Raw genomic sequence first — 23,288 nt, forward strand, 5'->3', positions numbered from 1 at the left:
GCCATTTTGAGGAGCAAAGTTTTGGTGTAGGTTCTGGTTTTCATGTAGGTTCTCTTAGTCTCCTTTCCAGAAAAAAGAGAAACGTGACATTAGGCTTGCTTGGGATGTGGTATTGCCACAACACGTAGGTAGCACTAGTTCGGTTACCACTGAGCGTCACCCACGTGTGGTGTCATACAGTGTTACAGTGGGGAAGCAGTTAAACCTAATGACAGTACTGAGGTCTACATTATTTTTATTGTGAAATACGGTCTGTATGTTAAAATTTTTATTACAAACCATCAAAATACTCCTAAAGAAAGATAACCAAGAGAAGCAAAACTTAAAAGGTCGTTTAAATATGGTGTCAAATGTTCTTTGGGAGATGTGAGTAAGGCTGGAGTTGGGAGACAGGCAGTATATGAGAGCGTAGGAATTCAGAATGTCACATCCTATGTCAGGGTTGGGTGTTCATAATAAGTAACAGTAGAACTCTTGTCTTAATTGGACTCTTCTTATGCTTCAGAGGCGGTGAAGGCATGTTGTTTGGTTTTCATGAATTATCAGGCTAAGACTTGTATTAATTTAGCTTTAAAGCCAATAATCAATACGAGGTTTGGCCTGATTCTTAAAAATAAGTTTTATCATCTTTCTGTGATAAAAATGATATATGCGTGCATCTCAGTATGTGACTACAGTCTAGAAGGATTTAGGTGAGAATACCAGGCTTTCTGGCAGAGCTGGTAAAGAAACCATAAAGGGAGGTAATAAATGGCACGTACTTAAAGGCTAGAGGAAATCAAATTATGTTCTTCTGAAACTGGGCTGCACCAAGGAAAACTGAGTAGATGAAAGAATCTGCCTGTATTATTAGTGCTCTCAAATATCTCGCTAGCTGCTTGAACCCAACACTGACATTTGAAATACAAGCCCCCAAAAGAAAAGTTTTGTTACCTTTTCACCAAATATTTACTATATTGAAATATTTGAAAAAGAGGAAAGGTGAAACTGGTAATAAGTAATGTTCCAGCTGGGAAATGGCTTCATCTGGTAGTTGTTAAAACAATGTTATCCCCGAAAAGTTCACACACATTTGCTGAATATCTCCTACATGCAAGGCACTGGGCTGAAGTCCAAAGGAGGTAGTGGACAGGGTCTCTACCCTCAAGGAGGAAAGTCAACAGTCATTTAAATTGTTAATGCAAGTACTGTAAAGTAGTATTGCTTAATTGTTGAATAAGAGGATTGTGCTGTAAGTGGGATGAGTTCAGAGGAGATAGTGATCCATGACTGGAGAAGGTGGCAAAAATGTCACAGAACAGAAAGGGGTGTGAGCTGAATCTGGAAGGGCACATGGGGCTTGGATAGGCAAAGAGGCTAACATTAATGAAGAGATAATTGCACATTTACTTTGTGCTTGACACTATGCGAGGATCTATGAGAGGATCAAAGAAATGTGACCCACACTCCTGCTGAGTTAGAGTTGACTCTTCAGCAGGGTAGTCTAGAGAATACTGCCCTGTATGTTTACTTGTTTTTTGTATGTGAAATACAAAGTGAGTGATTAAAAAGGGGCATATGGTTTGAGAAGGGTTCACAATTTAGAAAAGGTATAAAGATGGATGAAAAGATAGGGCTTTGCAAAGGAAGGGTTTAATCCACTCCTGGATTATGTACAGGCTACAGATAAGTGAAGGAAAAAAGATGAGGTACAAGGTGTCTAAGGCATGTTCAAGGGACAGTGAATGGGAACCAGTCTGGCTGAAGCAAAGTGTTTCTGTTAGAAATAATGTATTAGTCAAAACACATTTGAGTTTCAAGTGATAGAAACTGAAATCAGCATGGCTCTAACTGTAAAGAAGATTTTTCACTTCATATAACTAAAAGGTCTAGAAGTTGGTTTGGGCCCTCACAAAGCATCATTAATCATACTTTCTGCCTTCCTCCAGTTCACAACTAAATTATAGAAAAAAATCAGACATAGCAAAATAGTGACTTTCTTACTGATAAGTATAATTTGGAGAATGCAGCTTGGGGATATAGCACAACTGGGCTTCTCCCTCTCAAGTCTAAGTCTTTCTCATTGGTTTTATTTCCTCTAAAGATTTTCTTTATTGATATTTTCTTAATTTTGTTAATTAAAACAATTTTTAGGGAAGAAATAAAAAGATCTTCTAATGTACCACAAAACAAAAAGAAAAACAAAAAATAACTTGGGCTGATTTTCAAGATAAACACGTGCGTCTGGCCAATCTACCTTTCCAGTTTTATTCTTCACATGTTCAGCTCCAGCCAAACTCAGTGGATCAGAAATCAGTATATTTTCCCATCACTACGTTCTTGCATATACCATTCTATAGCACTTACCCTGTTAGCTTACTGTTTACTTACCGTCACTCGTTCACAAAAGTGTAGGTTGTCTTACTATTATATCCCAGTGCCTTGGTAAACAGTAGAACAAATATTAAATAAAAGAATGAATGAACACCCTGCTCCTCACCTACATTTTCACACATCCAAGCCCCTTTTTCCTACAGGGCTCAGCTCAACTCAGCCTTTCTGCGGTCTTTCCTGATCTCCCAAGCAGATGTCACGAGAATTTCTCTTCCTTCTATTCCTTCTCTACTGCACTCATGTTCCTCAAAGGTAAAGTTCAGAGGAAGCTCTGGCTAAGTGCATGATTTTAATTCCTAGAGGATGGATCTTTGTGACTCTTCCTATCCTGGTGAACCGAACACTAGGAAGAAAGTCGTGTTTCTTCTTCATTGTGTTTAGGGCTCACACACCCCTTTTCCCAAGTTATCAGGTCCTTACTGCTTTTTGGACCCTATTCAGTTCTTTATAGTTACCCAAAATTGAAAGTGCCCTGCAAGCAAAAGGCTCTCCCCAGTCTGGGCAGGGTGTGGGAGAAGAGGAAAAGGCAGAGAACCTTCCTTCTACCATTCTTCTCCCCAGTCCACCTAACCCACAGGAGTCTTAAGAGCTACTGCTAGAAGATACTTAAGAGTGAAGGGGCGTCTGCCATCTTTGACAGCCCAGCGTGGAATAGCTGTCTCTTTACTCCAGCCTTCTCTCATTGGTTGACTAATAAGTTGTAGTATTTGCTGAAAATGTGTTTCTGTGGTGTTTCAGCTTTTTGGTGTTCTTTATAGTTGTTCCTCTCTCCTCACTGTCCTTTGTTTGATAGACTTACTGGCATCTCCTACTTGAGTGGTTAGCATGGGGAATGTATAATGTCAGGCCACCATCTCCCTTCTCCAGGTTCTAATATCATCTATCTCTGCTATGACACTTAGCACTCCTCCTTATATTGTGATTGTTTATGTACTTGTCTTACCTCCCATATTAGATTGCAAGCTTTTTGAAGGCAGAGACCAAGTCTTACACATCTTTCTATCCTTATAGTTCCCTGTACAAAGTGCTCAGTAAATATTTGGTGAATAAGTGACTAGATCAATGCTGACCAATATGGTAGCCACAAGCCACGTGTGGATATTTAAATTTAAATTAATTAAAAGTAAATAAAATGAAAAATTCATTCCTCAGTCATACTAGCCACATTTCAAATACTCAGAAGCCAGTGTGGCTCGTGGCTACCATATTGGGCAGTGCAGGACTAGATGGTTGACCCAGAAGATGTGATAAAGACCCAAATTTGGTTAGTGGATTAAAAAAATACAAAGGAATGCGTTTCTAAGAAAGGCATATTCTTGATTATCCTCTTAGGCTCTTCTGTCGATGTCAGGCCTCTTTTGTTTAGAGCTAGAGATTTACCACAGATGCTGTTCTTGAACTAATTTGTGGTGCTAGGAGGTGCATATTCTAATGCCTTGGGAATCTCAAAAGCCCAGAGCTTCTGTGTTACAAGTCTCTAACCAATCAGATCTGAACTGACTGAGGGGTAGGGGCTTTTTAAGCAGATCAGGATTATCGTTTTATTTACTGAGATATGCCCATGGCTGAATACTGGGGAGAGGTCTCGCATCCCTACACTCTCCCAGCCCTCATCCCCCCACCTGCTTGGCTGGCAGCTCTGACTCGTTAATGGAGCTGCTATAGCCCTGGGGAACAGAGCCAAACATGCGGAAGTGGTTACGTGTACTAGCTCCCAGGGAAGCTGTGGCTAGCAGGGGGAGTGGGTGGGGTCCTGCTTGATGGCTTTTCAAAGAAGCCAAATCTTTGAAGTTTTGTTTTAGCAGCTGCCAGGTATGCTGTTTCAGCACTTCGCAGACTCTCTCACTGTGTTCTCATATCACATTTTTTCTTTACTATATGTGCATAGTATATACAATGGAGCTTGGATGTTGGGAGGGTAAATATAAAATTGTGAAGTAAGTTGCTAAACACAACCCTCTTGCTTTTTCTTTTTACTTTGACTCTGCTGTGAAATAGCCACTTTCATGCTCCCTCTTCCCTTTTCAGCTCTGACCCTTTCTGATCACCTGCCAAAGGAGAGGCTAACAGAGTCCTCTTCTATTTTGGGAAAGTAGTGAGTTTTTAAAACTGGAGCTCCTATGTTTCTCCCATGGATTGGGGCATCCCTCTGGGAATAGAACATCTCCCTTTTCCAAAAGGACAGATGATGCCACCCACCAAGCAACCCTGACACTTTGGTCTTGGAGTAAATTTCTTCAATGTAGATCTTGTTCACCATTGAATGCTCAGCATTTAGCACAATGTCAACGTAAATATTTGTTAAATGATTGCACTTGCAAGTGCTCTGCTGAAGGAGAGGGACTGGGTGGGAAGAGTGCCCTCTGGAACCACACTCGAGCTTCCTCTGCTTCCCTGCTTCCCTGCTTCCTAATCCCTTTCTCCGTCCCGTCCACAGTCACCTCACACCTTTTCCATCTACCCCCAAATTTGCTCCTTCCTCTGAACTCTACTCTTTTGGAGTATAGTCTATGCTCCCTTGTCTAATTATCTCTTATGCCTTCGTTCTTTCTCTCCTGAGATATAAGTCATTTAAATCCAAAGGCTGTATTTTATTCCTATACAGAGAAGCCTGGACCAGGGATGGGAAGACCCAGGTGCCAGTCTCAGGTCCACGTAGAACTTCTCACTTGGAGTAAATCCTTTGACAAGACGTCAGCCTAATTTGGCCATGTGGAAATGATGAAGCCTGGGCTGTTGTGGGAGTTTGATGAGCTCATGTGCGTGAACGTGCTTTGTAAACTTTAAAGTACTGCACATGATTAGGTATTTTCAATATTAATAACACTTCTCACTGTAAAATAGTAATGTTTGTTTATGCTGCTGATGATACACAGACTAATCTCTCCCAGAGTTGAAGTAAATCACAAGTTCAGTCCCACATTACTCAGCTTGGCACAGGTTTAAAGCGTTAAATGGTCCATTCCAGGCACTCTCTGTCATCACTTCTTTTTCAGTCTGCAGGTTCTTCCTTTCAGACCTGTGGGGTCATTGTTTTTGTTACTAGTCTCCCCCTTCTTCTCCCCTCAGGCCCAGGCTGAGCTCTCTGTTTTAACCCCCTCAGTTCTTGGAGAAGCAAGGTTGTCCCATCTCCTTTCCCACTTCGGGCTAGAATTGCCATCCTGGTGGACCCTTCTCTCCTCAGCATGGCCACCTGTCCCCTACAGCTCTGCCCATCAAGAGCACTGGGCCCCTTCATCGTTCTCCCCCGCCCAGCACTGCATCTTCATCAGCAGCACGGCTGGGGTCCCTTCCTGTTTCCCCCTCCCTGCTTTTCTGCCGGGCTGTCCCCTCAATCCCCGCTTTCCGTGTCATCTCCTCCTGCGTTGTCTTTCTTTCTCTGCGCTCAGACCTTTCTTCCAGAAAGGCTGCTCCCCCTTTGAAGACTCTTGTGTTTGGTGCTTCTCCACATGCCTGTCGCCCAGTCCCCATCACCTTAAGGCATCTCCTCAGAGAAAGTAGATAAACAAGCACTGCCAGTTTTCAGTGCTATCATATGGCTTGAGAAGGTCCAAATTCTTTTATTTTAGAATGTCTAAGATCTTACATTTAAATGTTGTAGCCTAGTGTTTGAGAGTCTGTGCTTTAGAGACAGACTAATTTGGATCCCTCCTTTTGTTAGCCGCTTACACTTGCTTGTTTCCTGGGGCAGGTTCTTTGAACCTACTCTCCTTATCTCTAAGTGAGCATGAAATGCCTCCTTTCTAGGGATGTTCTAAGGAGCAAATAAAAGCTAAATGACATAAGAAAAGCACTTTTATACAGTGCCTACCACAGAGTAAGTGCTCAGTAGGTGAGAATTAGTGTAAACATTTTCACTTCATCTATCGATATCCTGTTTTACAGGTATTAAAAATTGAGACCCAGAGAAGTTCAGTGGATTGTGCAAATTCTCGTGCCTACCTGGTGGTAAAGTAAGGACTGAAACCCAGGGCTTCTGATTCTCTGCTCAATGAAATTTTCATTTGATGGCTCTAACTCCTCTCACTTCTCCTCTAACTAGATTACAAACAGCAGACAAGCCCAAGTTGAGGTGTTGGCAGGTCATGGAAGCTGGTCAGACCTAGATCTTTTTTTTTTTTTTACTGGAGGTTTCTTTTTTTAAATCAATTTATATGAGAATGTTAATCTTTTACTACATTTGCTTTCTATTTGTTTTTTATTTGTTTTAGTTTCCCTTCGGGTGGAACAAAGGACTGCCCCAGAGAGAGGAATCTTCATTTATTCATGTATTTGTTCTTTCAGCAAACATTGCATGAATGTGATGTTGCCAGGCTCTGGGTAGACAAAGACCAGAGTGATGAACTCATGGCCTTAATGGTTGGTCCAGTGGGTAAGAAAGAGTCACTGTGAAGAACAGTCACAGTACAAAAAGCATACCGATAAAAGGCATCTTGGGGCCTCAAGGAATAAGTTTTATCAGAGGAAGACCAGACTAGACTTTGCAAAGGATGGATTATTGTTTTTTAACTAAGTGAAAATGGCAGACTTGTGTGAAAGTGGAGATGCCTAGAAGAGCATCCCTGAGTGCAGTGTTAGGGGAGCATGGCGTGCGAGTAGGGAATGGCTGAGGATGAGATGGGAAAGTTAAAGTGCCTGATAGGCCATGCTAAGGGGGTTTTATCCCATTGTCTATTCTTTTAATTAATGTCAACTGAAGAAGTCAGGAAAATTGTTTCTTTGTTTGTTTTAACATTTCTGGGTCTTTATACTTAATATTTCCACTGTCTTTCCCTTCCCCATTCATATCTGGCAAATTCTTTTTGTCATTCCAGATCCAACCCAACTCTCACCCTTACTCTGTGCACCTTCTACCACCATCCCATGCAGAGGCAGCCTGCTTGCCATTACCTGTAGCGTTTACATTGTGTTATGATTAGATTTTCATGTTTTTCCTCTACCACCTCCTTTGAGGTCAAGACTTATACATCTTTATACTCCTGTCCCTTAGTGCAGTATCTGACACATAGTATCCACTAATTTAATGTTTGCTGAATGAATTTAAATACCTAGGTTCGTAATCACAGACCGGACTTCCCACCTGGACAGCTCTTTAACTAATGCCTGTTTTGGGCACCTGAAAAATTTAGACAGATCAAGTCAAGACTTTCTCTTTTAACCAGAGCCACAACTCAACATGCTTGCCTTCTTTAGGATCTGAGCTTCAGCTTCCTCTAGAAAGGAACCCTAACACTAAGCTGGTCAAAAACCTGCTATGGCAGCAGTTGTCACCCTTTTTGTGTTTGCAACACACTTCCACGTGTTAGAACTTTGCTCAGCACACTTGAAGGAAGTAAAAGACTCAAAAGAATACTCAACCCAGTGAATTACACCCGGTGGAATTAATATTAAAGAAGAGCAGTATCTCACAGGGTCCATTAAACTGCTGGAGGTGTCTTCCTCACTGGGTCATTCTTCAGAACTATGTGGCTATTTGAACAGTCTTATTTATTTATTGCCCTGACTAGACTCTAATATATTCACAAGGAGAAGTTTCTTCATATTCTAATAAACACACAGTCTGTATTTGGTGCCATCTTGGTGTTACATTTCCCCTCTTACATATTGCAAATATACCTTGCTCTTCTCCATGCAGCAGGATCCGGCCAGCTCAGCACCAGTCATCTGATAGACATGGCTGTAACGCTGTATTAAAATATATCAAACTTTACAAACTTGAGAAGTCTTCTCAGTACAGAACGGTTGAGAATCTCTCTCTTAAGGCTTTAGTGAAGCGATGCATTGTAGTCCAGCAGCAGACCATCATGATAATGCACCCTGATATATGCTGTGGTAGGATATCAAGCCACTTTGATATGATAATGTTTTAAAGCTAATTTTTCTTTTCTTTTAAAAGTTTGTTATCTAAGTAATTGCATTAGTCATCTAGCTGTAGAACAAATTATCTCAAAATTTAGTGGCTTAAAACAAACATTTGTTATCTCACTTTCTGTGGGTCATGAATTGAGGAGCAGCTTAATTGGGTGATTCTGGCTCAGGCTCTTTCATGAGGTTGCAGTTCAGATAGCAGCCACGAGGGCTGCAGTCGTCTGAAGGTTTGCCCCAGGCTGGAGGATGCGCTTCCGTGGTAGCTCACTCTCACGTGGATGCTGAGTTCCTGCTGGACGTGGGCGGGAGGCCTCCGTTCCTCACCACGTGGACTTCCGTGATAGCTCACTCTCACGTGGATGCTGAGTTCATGCTGGACGTTGGCGGGAGGCCTCAGTTCCTCACCACGTGGACTTCTAGCAGCTGGGTTCCTCCAGAATGAATGACTCAAGAGAAAGACAGAAGCCGCAATGTCTTTTATGACCTAGCCTCAGAAGTCATATACCATTTAAAAAAAATTCTTTTTTAATTGTGGTAAAATACACATAACATAAAATTTACAGTTTTAAGTGTACAGTTCAGTAGCGTTAAGTACAGTGGTCCCCCCTTGTTTGGAGGGGGTACATTCCAAGACCCCCAGTGGATGCCTGAAACCACAGAGAGTACCGAACCATACATATACTGTGTTTTTTCCTATACATACCTACCTATGATAGTTTAATTTATAAATTAGACGCAGTAAGAGATTAACAACAATAACTAGTAATAAAACAGAACAATTATAACAATATTCTGTAACAAGATACTGTTAACAGACAGTTACTAAGTGACTAATAAGTGGGTATCATATACAGCATAGATACACTGGACAAAGGGATGATTCACGTCCTGGGCAGGACAGAGCAGGACAGCGCAGGATGGTGCAAGATTTCATCATGCTACTCAGAACAGCATACAATTTAAAACTTATGAATTGTTTATTTCTGGAATTTTCCATTTAATATTTTTGAACCACAGTTGACCGCGGGTGACTGAAACTGTGGAAAGTGAAACCACGGATAAGGGAGGGACGACTGTACATCACATTATTGTGCAACCATCACCACCATCTTCTTCCAGAACTTTTCATCTTTCAAAACTAAAACTCTGTGCCCTTTAAAAAATAACTCCCCATTCTCCCTCTCCCAGCCCCTGGCAACCACCATTCGACATTCTGTCTCTGTGAATTTGACTACTCTAGGTACCTCATATAAGTGGAATCATGCAGTGTTTGTCCTTTTGTGACTGACTTATTTCATTTAGCATAATATCTTCAAGCATCATCCGTGTTGTAATGTGTCAGAATTTCCTTCCATTCTAAAGCTGAATAATACTCCTTTGTATGGATATACCACATTTTGTTTATAGATTCATCTGTCAGTGGATGCTTGGGTTGCTTTTGCCTTTTGGCTGTTGTTAATATTGCTGTTAACATGGGTGTACAAATAGGTATTTGTGTCCCAGCTTTAAATTCTTTTGGGTATGTACCCAGACTAGAATTGTTGGATCATATGATAATTCTAATTTTTTTCCCACCTTAATTAATTCACTTTATTTTTCTTGTGTTAGTATGCTACATGGCGGCCTTAGCTGGAGCCTGGGTCCTCTGCACAGACTCTGGTATGGTCTGTGAATTCCTAATCAGGAGACTTGGTGAACATGGTCTCTTTCCAGAGATTGGGATGAGATAGCTATAGGTCTTCAAGATGGCATCAAAGGTGGCTTTGACAAGGTTGCCCAGGGTGGCAGTACAGCCCCTGGACAAGGTGTATCAGTTGTCAATACCAGCCATCTTCCTGGCAGCAGCTTCTTGGGCACAAGGGCCCAGACAATGCTAGTGCCTCTAGGGGCAAGGATGAGGCACGTCAGCACAGAGCCGCAGTGGCTGGTCACCTTGTGAAGGACAGTATAGGGCTTGCTGATCTTGTTGCCTGAGTAGCCACCCTGCATGGCAACAGTGGAGACCTTGGCCAGGGTGATGGCCCTGCAGATAGCAGTAGCTACCTCTTTGGAGCACTTATCCAGATTGAGATGGCCGTTGTAGTCCCTGATATTGATGAATACCTTGAACCTGGTCTGCTGGCCAATATGGGTCTGCTTTGGCACAGGCATAATCTTCAAGCTCACCCTTGAGGGTCTTCCCCGGGAAAAAGTCCAAGATCTCAGACTTCTTGATGGATGAGGAGAAAAGATAGAGTTCCTCCAGGGACGTGATTTTCGTGTCTATGACCAAGCGACCCAGCTTGGTGACAGGGAGCCACTTCTTGTCCTCGGCCTTGCCTCACTGAGCTCTGTGGCCTCGGCCCCAGCCTGAGCACCGCTGTGATCCCAGCCCCTGAAGCTACTGCCCAAACCTCTGTGAAAGCTGCTGTGGCTGCCTCCTGGCCTCCTGCTGCACCCACGTTGTCCACCATTTGTTTTCTAAGAGTAGAAGGACAATTCTGTTTTTAGTCTTTTGAGGAACCTCCATTCTGTTTTCCACGGTAACTGCACCATTTTACATTCCCACCAGCAGCACACAAGGGTTTCGGTTTCTCCACCTCGTCGCCAACACTTATTTTGTTTTTCGATAGTAGCCATCCTAATCAGTATGAGGTGATATCTCGTTGTGGTTTTGATTTGCATTTCCCTAATGATTAGTGATGTTGAGCGTCTTTTCATATGCTTGTTTGGTCATTTGTATATCTTGTTTAGAAAAATGCCTATTTAAGTCCTTTGCCCATGTTTAAATCAATTTTGGTTTTGTGTTGTTGAGTTTTAGGATTTCTCATATATTTTGGATATTAACCCCTTAGCAGATATAGGGTTTGCAAATGTTTTCTCTCATTCCATAGATGGCTTTCTACTCTGTTGATAGTGTCCTTTGATGCACAAGTTTTTAATTTTGACGAAGTAGAGTTTTTCTATTTTTTTCTTTTGTTGCCTGTGTCTTTGGTGTCATATCCAAGAAATCATCACCAAATGAAATGTCATGAAGCTTTTGCCCTATATTTTCTTCTAAAAGTTTTATTGTTTAGCTCTTATATTTAGGTCTTTCAAACACACTGTTGTTTTTGCAACATCCTATTGTTCACACAGGCCAGCTCTATTTAGTGTGGGAGGGGATTACACAAGACTATGAATACCAGGAGGTGGGCATCATCGGGGGCCAGCTTGAAGGCTGGTTCCCACAATAACTGAGGAACATAGCCTTAAAAGTTAGGTAATTCTATAAGGTTTATCATGAAAAGGGAAATCCCTTGCTCCTTCTCTTCTCTCTGCTACCCAACCTTAATTTCCACACCCCAGAGATAACTGCATTCAAATTCTTTGTCCAGCTGTTTCTTCTGTTATTTACCTTCTTATTTTTATTTATTTTTTTTTTAGTTTGTTATTTATTTTTGTTTTTTTTAAAGATTGGCACCTGGGCTAACAACTGTTGCCAATCTTTTTTTTTTTTTTTTTTTTCCTGCTTTATCTCCCCAAACGCCCCCTATACGCAGTTGTATATCTTAGTTGCAGGTCCTTCTAGTTGTGGGATGTGGGACGCTGCCTCAACATGGCCTCACTAGCAGTGCTATGTCCGCGCCCAGGATCCGAACCCTGGGCCGCCGCAGCGGAGCACGCGAACTTAACCACTCAGCCACGGAGCCAGCCCCATATCTTCTTATTTTTAAATCATATGTTTTCTGCCATTTTTGGGCTTTTCATTTCATATATAATTTATTCTCTTCCTGTTGGAAGATGGAAGTTTAACATTCTTGTACTACCTCCTCCTGGCCCGCCCCAGCTGTGCACACACACACACACACGCGCGCGCGCACACACACACACACACACACACGCACTCTCGCAGTCACATTCCCTTCCTCCTGTCCTTGCAGTGGGCACATGGGACAGTTCTGGTATATCAGTGTTCACTGTTTTCAGTGTCACGACTATGCCTTTGGAAACTTTTGGGCTCCTTGGAGTCATCATTTCTTCTCTCCTATTCATCCATTTTTCTGTCATCCTGTCTGACTTTCTAGGGGATTCCCGTAATAATTTTTCTATACTGTCTATTTCCCTAAGTCTGACTTCCTACGTGGTGTGAAGTTGAGAAATATTGTGAGGGGCCGGTCCCATGGCACAGTGGTTAGGTTCACACTTTCTGCTTTGATGGCCCAAGGTTTGTCAGTTCGGATCCCAGGTGCAGACCTATGCACCACTTGTCAAGCCATGCTGTGGTAGGCGTCCCACATATAAAATAGAGGAAGATGGGCATGGTTGTTAGCTCAGGGCCAGTCTTCCTCAAAAAAAAAAAATATTCCGAGTTTCAAATTTCTTCCAATACAAGACCATTTGCACAGGGCTGCATCCAAGGGAAGAAAGAAAAAAAATACATATATATATAATTATAATAATTAACATAATATAATAATATATATAGTTATATATAATATATGTACTCTTATTTGCTATAGACAGATATTTATGTCTACTTTATAAAAATTAATTGTACAAGTGATACACACATGTAGCCACATCATAAAATAATCTAACAGAAATATTTACAGATTATGAGAAGATAAAATTCCCTCCTCAGAAGCAGCCACAGTTAAAAGATTGATTTGTATATTTTTCCATGTATTTTTCCATGATTTTTTTTCGTTCATAATGTTTCCATGTTTTTTCAGTTTGTTCTTATAAACTTACTTAGTTTCACCATTTTTTATTTATTTTAATTTAATCTTATTTTACCATTTAATGATTTTAATTTATTTTACCATTCTCCTATTAAAGAGCACTAAATGACGTCCAATTTAGGCATCTGCACTGAATACTGTGTACATATATCTTTGTGCACATGTGCAAGTATTTCTGTAGGATGCATTCCAAGAAGTGGAATTTGTTGGATCAAATGAATTTTTATAGGTACTGTCAAATTGGCTGCTAGAAAGGCAATATTGGAGAGCTATAGCTCCAATCTGGAGGGTGTCCTTTCCCCACACCCTTGCCAACATTGCATAATATTGATCTTTCTCTGCTCTTCTGGACTATCATTTACCCTTTCATACAAATTCTCTCCTCTTTTGACTGATGATGAAATTAGGAATAGACTTGATCTTCGGATATATTGCTTGAGGGACGCTTTGCTTTAGGGCAGGAATATGACTGAGAGTGGGCTGAGGGGCAGAAGGAAAGGGTTCTCAGTGGCTCTTCCTTTCCTCATATCACTTCGGACTAGAAAGAAGCCCTGTGGGTCACCTGCTCTCCCCGCCATGGTGTAGGTGCTCTTCTCTCCTGGTTTTGTTTTTGACTGATTTCATCCGAGGAGGCTGACCCTCCCCCCTTCCTAAGTCATGAATAACCAGAAAAGTCACAGATCCCAGCAAACTGAGTGAAGGAAGCTTAAGGAAAATATTAAAAAGGAAGAAAAGTGTTTGATGTAGTTTTAATATAAAATGTGGAAAAAGTAAAAAAAGGGTGGGGGTTGGGGCAAGAAGGGAGGAGAGGAATTATTCACAGTAATGGGAACCAAATGTTGGCTGGGAACGCTGCAGCATTCTCACACTCTTCCTGTAAACCCAGCGGCTTTTCAAAGTGGTAATAATGGAGAGCCAACAGCACAGGACACGCCTTAACCCTTCCAGACCTGGACAGCTCCTTCCAGTCAGCTTCTCAGAGGTGGTGTCCACCTTGAGGAAGTCCTGGTGCGTGGAGAATGTCTGTGCCCCTCTGGCCATCATGGCGAAAAGAAGGAAAGTGAAGGCAAGTAGTAGAACAATAAGGGAACACCTGCTTGCTGAAACACCTCACAGTATGCCTCAATTTCTCTTTCTGCATTAGGCTTTGATATTGGACAATGAGCAGCCTGCTGGACCAATAGCCTACCAGGTTTGAGTGATGGCATCTTCTCTCCTTGCTGTCTAAAGGGAGACTTAAAGGGAGATGGGAACTCCCATGTGACAGACAGGCAGTCTCTCTCCATCAGTAACAATCTCACCACGTGAAAGCCCTCCATGGAGCCTGAAGTCCTCTTGGGGGCTGGTGTGGAAGCATATGTGCTCATCTGGAGGCTCAGGCCTCTGTTTCTCTTGGAAGTCCACTCCTGCCACTGTGGAACTGAGATATAAAGACTGTGTGGAGCTGAAGGGTGCTCCCTGACCTCATGCCTTTCAGGTGGTCAAGGACTTGCCTCTTGGCCTAGCCATGAATCTACCATAGGGAGAATGAAAAGGGGTGAAGGAATGAATGAAGCCCCTGGTTCAGCTGGCTCTTCACTTCCATCTAGATTTGGACTTTGTTCAGACGCCTTTGAAACTCCATTGTGCATAAGAAAGAAAAGAAACCTTATTTTTTACTTGAAATATTTACCATTTCAGAGGGGCAGCCCCTAAGTGTGGGGCAGTGGCCGCAATAGGGCAGGTGGCACTTCAGAACAGATGAGAGCTTAGACTCTTCGGGTAGCTGGGCAGGCCCCTTGACCCCTCCGCCCTCAGTTGTCTCTTCTGTAACATGAGGCATCGTTAGTCTCTACCTTCTCGGAATGTTACAGGTTTAAGTGAGTTAAAGCATGGAAAACATTTGGCACACTGCCAGGCGTCTTCTCTGAATCCATCATTATCCTCATATTGCCTACAGCTAAAACTGAAACATCTCTTTGGTTTTAAATGTTTTTAAAAATCCTCTTTGGGATAATTTTATAATTTTATGTTTTACATTTAAGTCTGCTGTCCATTTTGAATTGATTTTTGTGTGAAGTATGAGGTTTAGGTTGAGGATCATTTTTTGTGCCTGTGGACATACAGTTGCTCTAGCATCATGTGTTAACAAATGGCTTAAACAGGTTATCCTCCTCCATTGTGTGGAGTTTTCCAGCTTTGTCAACAATCAGCTGAGCATATTTGTGCAGGTCTTGGATGATTTTAGTCTTCCTAACAGAAGGGCTTATAGCAATAATAGTTTGTTAGGAAATCTTTAGCAAGGACTAGTTTAGGTTCTAATTTTCTGTTCTTCATTGTAACTCTGAAATCATAGATTTGGGTTCAAAAGCAGCTCCTTCACTTACTCTGTGAAGTAATATAATATAGTTAAACCTATATTATTTAATCTAAGCCTTGGTTTTCTCATCTCTAAAATGGGATAGAAATAATACCTTTCTCAGTGGGCTGCTGTGAAGACTAACCACGGTAAGGCATATAAATGCCTTAGCTTGAAGTTAGGCATTCAGAAAGCCCTCAAGCTAATGTTGGTGATGGTGCTGAGACTTGGTTGTCAACGTGCTTGGCCACCTTAAGCCATACTCTCTCATGCCCTTTGCCTTCCCCAAACCTTAACTTTCTCTTAGCTTTTTCATAAAGCTTCGTCATGAGCATGAGTGATTCTGATTAAAGCTGCTGTGCTATGCTTAGCTCAGAAGGCAGTTTGACCAGTAACGTTTCTATTTCTGAATATACGAGAGATCTGTGTCTTCCCAGCTTTAGAGTGTCTCTCCACCTTCCACCACCCCAACATTTAGCCACATTGGGTTTCCTATTGTTCCCTGCTCTTTTATATGCTCTTCCTTCTACCTGGAATGTCCTTTCCAGTTGTCAAATTGCTAGTCATCTTTTGAGACCATTTCCACTTTGCAGGCTTCCTTGATTTCCCCCACAGGAAGTTGGTCCCTCGCTCTTGTTTTTTAAAGCAAGTGTCCTGTTCCCAGCACCATGGCTTACAGAGATTGGGAACAGCAAAAGTTTTCTTCCTAACTTAAAAAAATACACATATTTTAAAAGTACCTAAATAAAATATATCAATATGTTTGGGCATTAATATTAAATGATAAAAGCAGGATAGTGTAATCACAATGTACTGGAAAAAGACTGGAAGGAAACATGCCAGAGTACTCAGCAGGGCTGTAAAATGGGACTGTGGGTGACTTTTTTCTCTTCCTTCACACTTTTCAGTTCTTATACATTTTCATAGTCAGCATGTATTAATTTTCAAATTGATGTTTATATTGTTTAAAGTACCCTACAAGTTGCTATTGATTCAGAAATATTTCTCCCTTATTTTGAAATGATAAAATTCTATTCTATTCTATTCTCTATTGTTAAAGAGAGAAACAAAAGGAAGGGAAGAGAAAGAGTGCCCAGCTCAGGCAAGATCTTGTTGCATGATTTATCCTATTTACTCCTGAAAACATGGCTGTAACATGGGTGTTGTTAGCCTCAAGTACAGATTATGAAATAGCCTTAGAGTTGTTGGCGTTTGAGTTCAGCACTCTGATGTAAAAGCTCATGCTCTTTTCACTACTTTGTCTTCCCTGCTTATAGCAGGGAGAGGAAAATCAGTACCTGTCTTTTCACAGTGGCATTCCAGGCTACTCTAGACCTATTTATCAATGACGATGATGTGCAAAGGAGAGGTGGAAATATTTCTGAAAATAAACTATCACTGGTGGGATATAAGAAACAATCTTCCTGTGAACAAAAGTGAAGAAAAATTTAGTAACTGGAGCGATATAGTTCAGCATTACAAATATCTTTACCATCGTCTGTGAATCTGTACAATTTTCTGCTTTCCCCAGACACCAATATCATGCTTTGTGTGTGGGCAGAAAACATCAATAGACTGAAGAAGCTCACTATAAGTATATGGCTTGTATTTACAATTTGGGTTAAATTTCTGCTTGCTTCGTATGCCTGCTCTTCTGGAATAAACTTAATTTCTTTCACAGATTTGAACCAGCAGGTCAGGCAGATTAGGATGGCTGCTTTTAATGGGGGAAATTCCATACAAGGGAAATTTCGTGACTCTGGGGGATAGAAATTGTGGGTGTTTTGGTCCTCTTGGTTTCTTACAATGGCCTGATCCTACAGGTGCTTGTCAACACGTCTTATACACATGATTTGTCATTTTAGCTGTGGTTTAGCAAACATACTGTTCAACAGCTATAGTGTTTTAGAAAGGAACCATCGCTTCTTAGCCTTTTGGCTAAGATCAAGCATAGAGGGAACCATGGTGTCATGAAAAGGGTATAAAGAAGAAGAAGAAGCGATAATGAAAGATATCCCTTTTAGCCTCCAGCCATTTATGGACTTAGTGTGTGGGGAATCTGGCCATAGACAGACACAGAGATGAATCATACATTTCTTCATCAGCGAGTGTAATGTCTGGATATAGAGCTCTAGAGGTAAAGAATTTTGTTTGATTCATCCCTAAAATATGTATTCTATATTCCTGTTTTTATCATATTTATGCCAAAGCTAGTCAGCTTCTCTATACCAAGAGGACACAGTTTACCATATAGTAATATGGACTGCCTATTGATTTGTGAGAAATTCAAGTTATGTCCCATTAAATCTCAAAAATAAGAGCATATATAAGAAGTAATAGTAGCTCATAGTAACACACAGTGCTCACGATATGCCAGGTCCTAAATGCTTTGAGTACCTTAACTCATTTAATAGCCAACTTTTACTATGTGCCAGCAACTATTCTCAAAGATTTACATGTATTAACATATAAATACCTGTATGTTATGTGTTTACATGATTTAGTGCTCACGGCCACTCTGTGAGATAAGTACTACTTCATCCTCATTTTATAGAGAAAGAGACTAAGTGCAGACAAATGAGTGCCTTGCCCAAAATGACACATTGATGAATGGCAGTCAGGATTCAAACCCAAGCAAGTGGTAGCAGAATCCATGCTCTTGACCACTCTGCCAGCGATTGTCAGTGTTGTCCATCAGAATCACCTTGTTAAAGGGCTGGTTAAAACACATCCCTGGGCCCAGTCCCAGGGTACTGATACCAATAGGTCGGGAGTGAGACTCAATTATTTTCATTTGTAACAAGTTCTCAGGTGATGGTGTGCCAGGGACCACACTTTGAGAACCACTGTGCTAGCTATGTGGCCTCTCCTGGGGCTGGTTATGAGTTAGTATTCAGTGCAAGCAGCTGAGGACCAGGATAATGAGTTTCAATGGGCTGATCCTATCAGAGGCAGGTGCCTGCATTTCATGCCAGCTGTGACCTTGAACTAAGCCCCTCTAGTAAATCTCAAGGACAGCAAATTTCAGTTGACTCGTCTTGACGTAACAGGAGCATGTGCCATTGTAGCCATGCCATGGACTTGATGAGTAGAAGGCCAGTTCCTAGTATGTTGAAGAGTTGTTTCCATAGATTGTATGTGGAAGGTAGCTTAGGAATGAGCTCCTAGAAGCAGTAAACACACACACACACACACACACCACACACCACACACTGCAGTAAGAAAAAAGCTGGCCCGTTAGTACACATTTTACTTCCCCCTCTTCAGCCCTATGGCTTTTAAAAACAATCTCTTTCTTGTGATTTTCCCAGGGTTTCCCCTATTTTATAAAAATGTCTTTATTTATAAAGGACAAGTGGAGAAGGTTAAAAAGAAAGAAAGGAAGGAAGGAAGGAAGAAAGGTGGGGTTTTTGGAGTTGTCTCCCATTTCTCCCGTTTCCCCTTGGGCAGTTGAGAAGGGGGCAGAGACAGCTTACTGAAGCCAGAAACGCTGTGGACTTGGCGGTTCCAAGTCGCCTGCTGCTTTGCTTGCTGGGGAAAAGAGGAGAAACGAAAGGAGCCTAACTGATGTGATGAGGCAGGAATTCTAAATTTGTGACACTTTCCAGGCTGTTTGTGTGCACTAGGTTTGAACCCAGCTACAATTCAGTGTAGAAATTCTTGGAAACTGGCATGTCAGCTGCCCCACACAATCCGCATGTTAACTTTCACTTTGAAAACTTTTCCTGGCTTGTCGTTGCAGAGTGTGGAGGCTAAGAGATGGTGGTCCAGTTTTACAAGGGCCAGCTGTGCTCGTGTGTACCTGCGTTGTTGTCACAGAGGAATCAGACTTTGCCCTTTATTCGATAAAAATCCTGCTGAGCTGGGCTCAGTCTTCGTTGTTGAATGGACTGGTGTCAGGGAGTTCTCTTTTGGCTTTCTTAAAGGTCACTCTTTGCTCACTTCTTTTTTAGTTCACAGCTACATTTTTCAGGCTTCATGTGGTATGCTGGTTATGCCAAAGTAAAGAGCTGGATCAAAGACATTTCTTGTTAATAAGGCTAAGGATCAATCTGTCTTTTCAGATCCAGACTGCTAATAGATAGAGGACCAAGGAGTCTCCATCTACATAACTGGCTGATTCCCAGAATCCTAAGTTGCCTTCTAGAATAGTGCTGTCAGCTTAACCTTTTGAAAGGTTTGGTTTTATATCTAGCTTTGTGTTCCATAAAACTTGCCCTCAGAGTCTCTGCCAGATGTACTGAGAAATCCAACTTTGTCCTTATTTCTTCCTCCTGGGGATCGTTCCATCAATCACGGAGTGGTACGAGCGTGGAGACGGCAGAAGTCTGGTTCACATTCTGTATCTATTTTCAAGTCCAGCTGGATGGAATCTCACTGTACTTTTTAAAGGACAGGCATATCAGCTCTCAGCTTTTTGACATGATACCTCAGTGTTCTTCCCAAATTTATGTCATTGTCACACAGTGTTTAATAAAATCAAAGTAAAGTTAGCTAAAATATCCCCCCAACATCTTTCAGTCAGCACTGCTGCTTCCTTTTCCTTTTCTATGGCTCTGCTTATTGAATGAATAATCAAAAACCTCCCCTCTCAGTTGCCTGAAATTCTGTATTTCAAATTATATTCTTATTTGGATCCTGTTCATGTTCTTAATCTCTTTAGATTCTTGTATCTTTTTTTTTAATTCTATTGATTTTGAGCCACCTTATTTTAATTTGTTGTCTTACTTCCACTTTCAGCTTTTCTTTTAAGATGTGTAATAAACAAAAGGTGATAGATTTATTTTTTGAGTGCCAATTGGTACACAGTCTCCTCCTTGTTTAGGTTCTAATTTTCAGGGCACATCTTTATCCTATCCAAACTCTTCATTCCTCAAGGAAAATGAAACTCACAAGAGTCAAGCTATTGAATCAATCTTATTTTCTCTATTTAATAATTGAATTACTATGTCCAAAGAGGAGCAGTTCTTATGATTACTAATTTGTGATTTATGGCTCTAGTCCTTGTGATTGTGATTCAGTGTATGATTTAATGTGCAAAGAAGGAGCTCATACACTGGGAAAGTAAGGTAAGAGATAGAAATAAAATAGATGCTGAATATATAAGCTGGTAATTGAGATGTCAGTTTCAGGCGAAAATTTAACAGATTAGCAAACCAATGATTTGGCAGCCCTTAGAGAAGGAAAAGGGAATCACTTAAGTCCAGCATTGATTCGTGAAAAAATAAGTCATGCTAGACTAACCTCGTTAGTCTTAATCTCTTTAGAGGTTTTAGGTTAGGGACCTTCATGGTAGAATTACTTTAGTAAGAGAAGATCAGGGGAATGAAAAATAATTACTGTAACTGGGTTTCAGCAAGGCGTAATGAAAGCTTGTGAGCACAAAAGAGAAATGGGAACAAGATAATGCTATCATTAGGAATATTTGGTGACTAAATAGGCAACTGCACCCAAATAATGAATTAGTCTAAGTTTGAGAATTAAATCTCTGGGGCTCTGTCATTGGCTCACTAGTTCACCAGTTTTATCAATTAATTCATTTGTCCATTCATGTGCAGTTAGGTGCCTGCTATACGCTAGGCACTTAGATATCTAGAAAACAAACTAACTCTTTTTTCAGATGTCTTGAAGGTAGGGTGAGATACTGAATACCTTGGATGTCAGGATTCACAATGATTTAAACAGGCTAGGATGATGAGTTAGATTCATGGAATTTAATAAGGGAAAACATGAAGTTCTTTACAGGGTTACAGAAATTCAGGTGTGAAGAAGGCTTAAGGGTTTAGGTTGACTTTAAGTGTAATAGAAGTTAACAGTGGAATAAGAACTGCCAAGAACCAATACTATCATGTGGGAAAATTTCACTACGTGTTGCCAGGTGAAAAAGCTATAAAGCAGATCATACAGAGACACTGTTTGTGTGAGGGAAATACACACTGAGGAAGTCTATACATCAAAATGTCGACAAAATGTTTATCGTAGTCGTCTTTGGTTGTTGGATGACAGATGACTTGTTTTTTGCCTTTCTGTCTTTTTGTGTTTATGGCATTGAGGTTTATGGCATTGAGAATATATAGCTTTCCTCTTTAAAAAGAGTTACTTTTGTTTCATTTTGAAAAGGTGGAAGGGGATGTAGTCATCTCTGATGACTTAGACTTTTATTAACAGAATTGGGGGTGGGAGGAGGATTATGGTACTCTTGCTCGTTCGTCAGTGCTCACATCCACGCCTGAACAACTGCCCCTCCCTGGTACTCAGCATTATTACCCACTCCTCCCCCAGGGGCCAGCACCCTGCCTGTGGTTAGAGCATTCTCTAGGTGCTCTGGCTTGGAGCAGCCGGCCTCCAACATGAGGAAGCCTCCTCAGGAGGGGCCTGCCGTGCAGCAGCCGTCGCTGGTGGGGGAGACTGGCAAGGGGACTTGGCTCCCCTGCTCACACACGCTGAGTGACTCTTGAGTCATTTTTTGGATCCACTAGGTTGGCCCCCCCATTTATCACCCAGGTTACCCCACATGGACATAATTCTTGGAAAGGGGATTATAAATGTTATTTTGCTTCCCTTCTTTCTGAGAAGTAATAGAATTGCTTACACCTATTCCTTAATGTCTTTATTGTTTGTTTTTCCAAAGGTTTGGATTCACTTTCCATGGAAAGAATGTTAATAATAGCGACTCACATTTATTGAGCATTTATTGTGTGTCCCAGACATTGTGCTAAATGCTTTACATGGATTATCACATTTAATTCTTGGACCAACTCCATGAGAGGTGGGATTGATTTTTATTCCCATTTCGCAGCTGAGGAAACCAAGGCATAGACAGAGAGGTTAAGTATACTGCTTTAAGTGGTAGAGCCAGGATTTGGACCTAGCAGTCTTATTCTGGAACCCACCTCCTGGTCACCAAACTGTGCTGCTTCCTGTTCTGAGGGTCACCCAGTTCAGAACCTGTGGTGTGGATCCAGGGGCATGGGGCCTCTGCTCTTCCTCCAGAATTCTCTCATTAATTCGGCTCTTGCATTGGTTTTGATTCCTTTCCAGCATCCAAAACCTTTTATTTCTTTTTGCCTTCTTTCTTGGATTATTTCTTTAATCCTTCCCCAAGAGCCTTTCATCCTCTCAAATAAACAAAATTTTTAAAGGTTTTTAAGCCCTTTCACCCTGTTCTCAAACAGGAAGATCACTTTGCATTTATAATTTCATATAGTTCTGTGCTTTTGACCTAGCATATAGGTCATCAGAAGTTCACATTGTTTTTCCAGATAATTTCTCGGCTTTTCTGTCCCTCTAATACTACTTCTGTTGTACTTCAACTTTTCCTGCAAAAGAACCAGCTCAATATTAACTCCATGGAGTCAAAACAGAAAAAGTGGAAGTGTATAGTCTTATCTCAAGGAGCAAAGTCAAAGGTAGAGAAATAAATTTTAGTCTTTAGCACCAACATTTTTAGAGATCTTTGTAAAATCATATCCCAACGTCAAAATTTTCTTAAGAATCTAGGCACCTGTCACCATGAGCATATAGTCTCTTGGCAGGTCCGTCTAACTCATTCCACTTAAATAATTGCAGCCACGAAATTCATTTGGCGAACTCTCGCTGTTCCCAGTCAGCAGTTACCAATTGCAAGCCTTAAGACTTGTTAGTAGATGGTTTCAGCATTATTTAGTAAATTGGTGTCTAAATGCAATTCGACTTTTATTTTTTCAGTAATTAAATTTCTCAATCATTCTTTTGATGCCTTTTGTAAGCAGACTTTTTTTTCTTGGAACCTACGCTACGTAATCTTAATGCTAAACTTAACTATTGCTGACCCCTTGACTCTCTTCTGACTACATATGACCTCTCATTTCATAATATTTCTTCAGGCTCAGCTTTTCAGAGCCAACATTTCTTTTTGCCTTTCATCCGGAGGGCCCAGTTACCATCATTATTGTCGCTCTGCTTCTATTGCTCTTACTTCTTCAGACCTTCATTCCAGCTTGTTTGGTCCTTCAGGGGCTAATGTG

General features: G+C 41.2%; 1 protein-coding gene and 1 pseudogene across 40 annotated transcripts in view; one reads left to right on the forward strand and one right to left on the reverse strand.

The window, feature by feature from the left end:
* Positions 1-23,288, forward strand: part of TTLL5 (tubulin tyrosine ligase like 5) — a 280,680-nt gene that overhangs the window by 154,645 nt on the left and 102,747 nt on the right. The window lies entirely within an intron of this gene.
* Positions 9,854-10,694, reverse strand: LOC138920505 (small ribosomal subunit protein uS5 pseudogene; annotated as a pseudogene).

Source organism: Equus caballus, chromosome 24 (assembly GCF_041296265.1).
Source record: "Equus caballus isolate H_3958 breed thoroughbred chromosome 24, TB-T2T, whole genome shotgun sequence".
In the NCBI taxonomy this organism is placed as follows: Eukaryota; Metazoa; Chordata; class Mammalia; order Perissodactyla; family Equidae; genus Equus; species Equus caballus.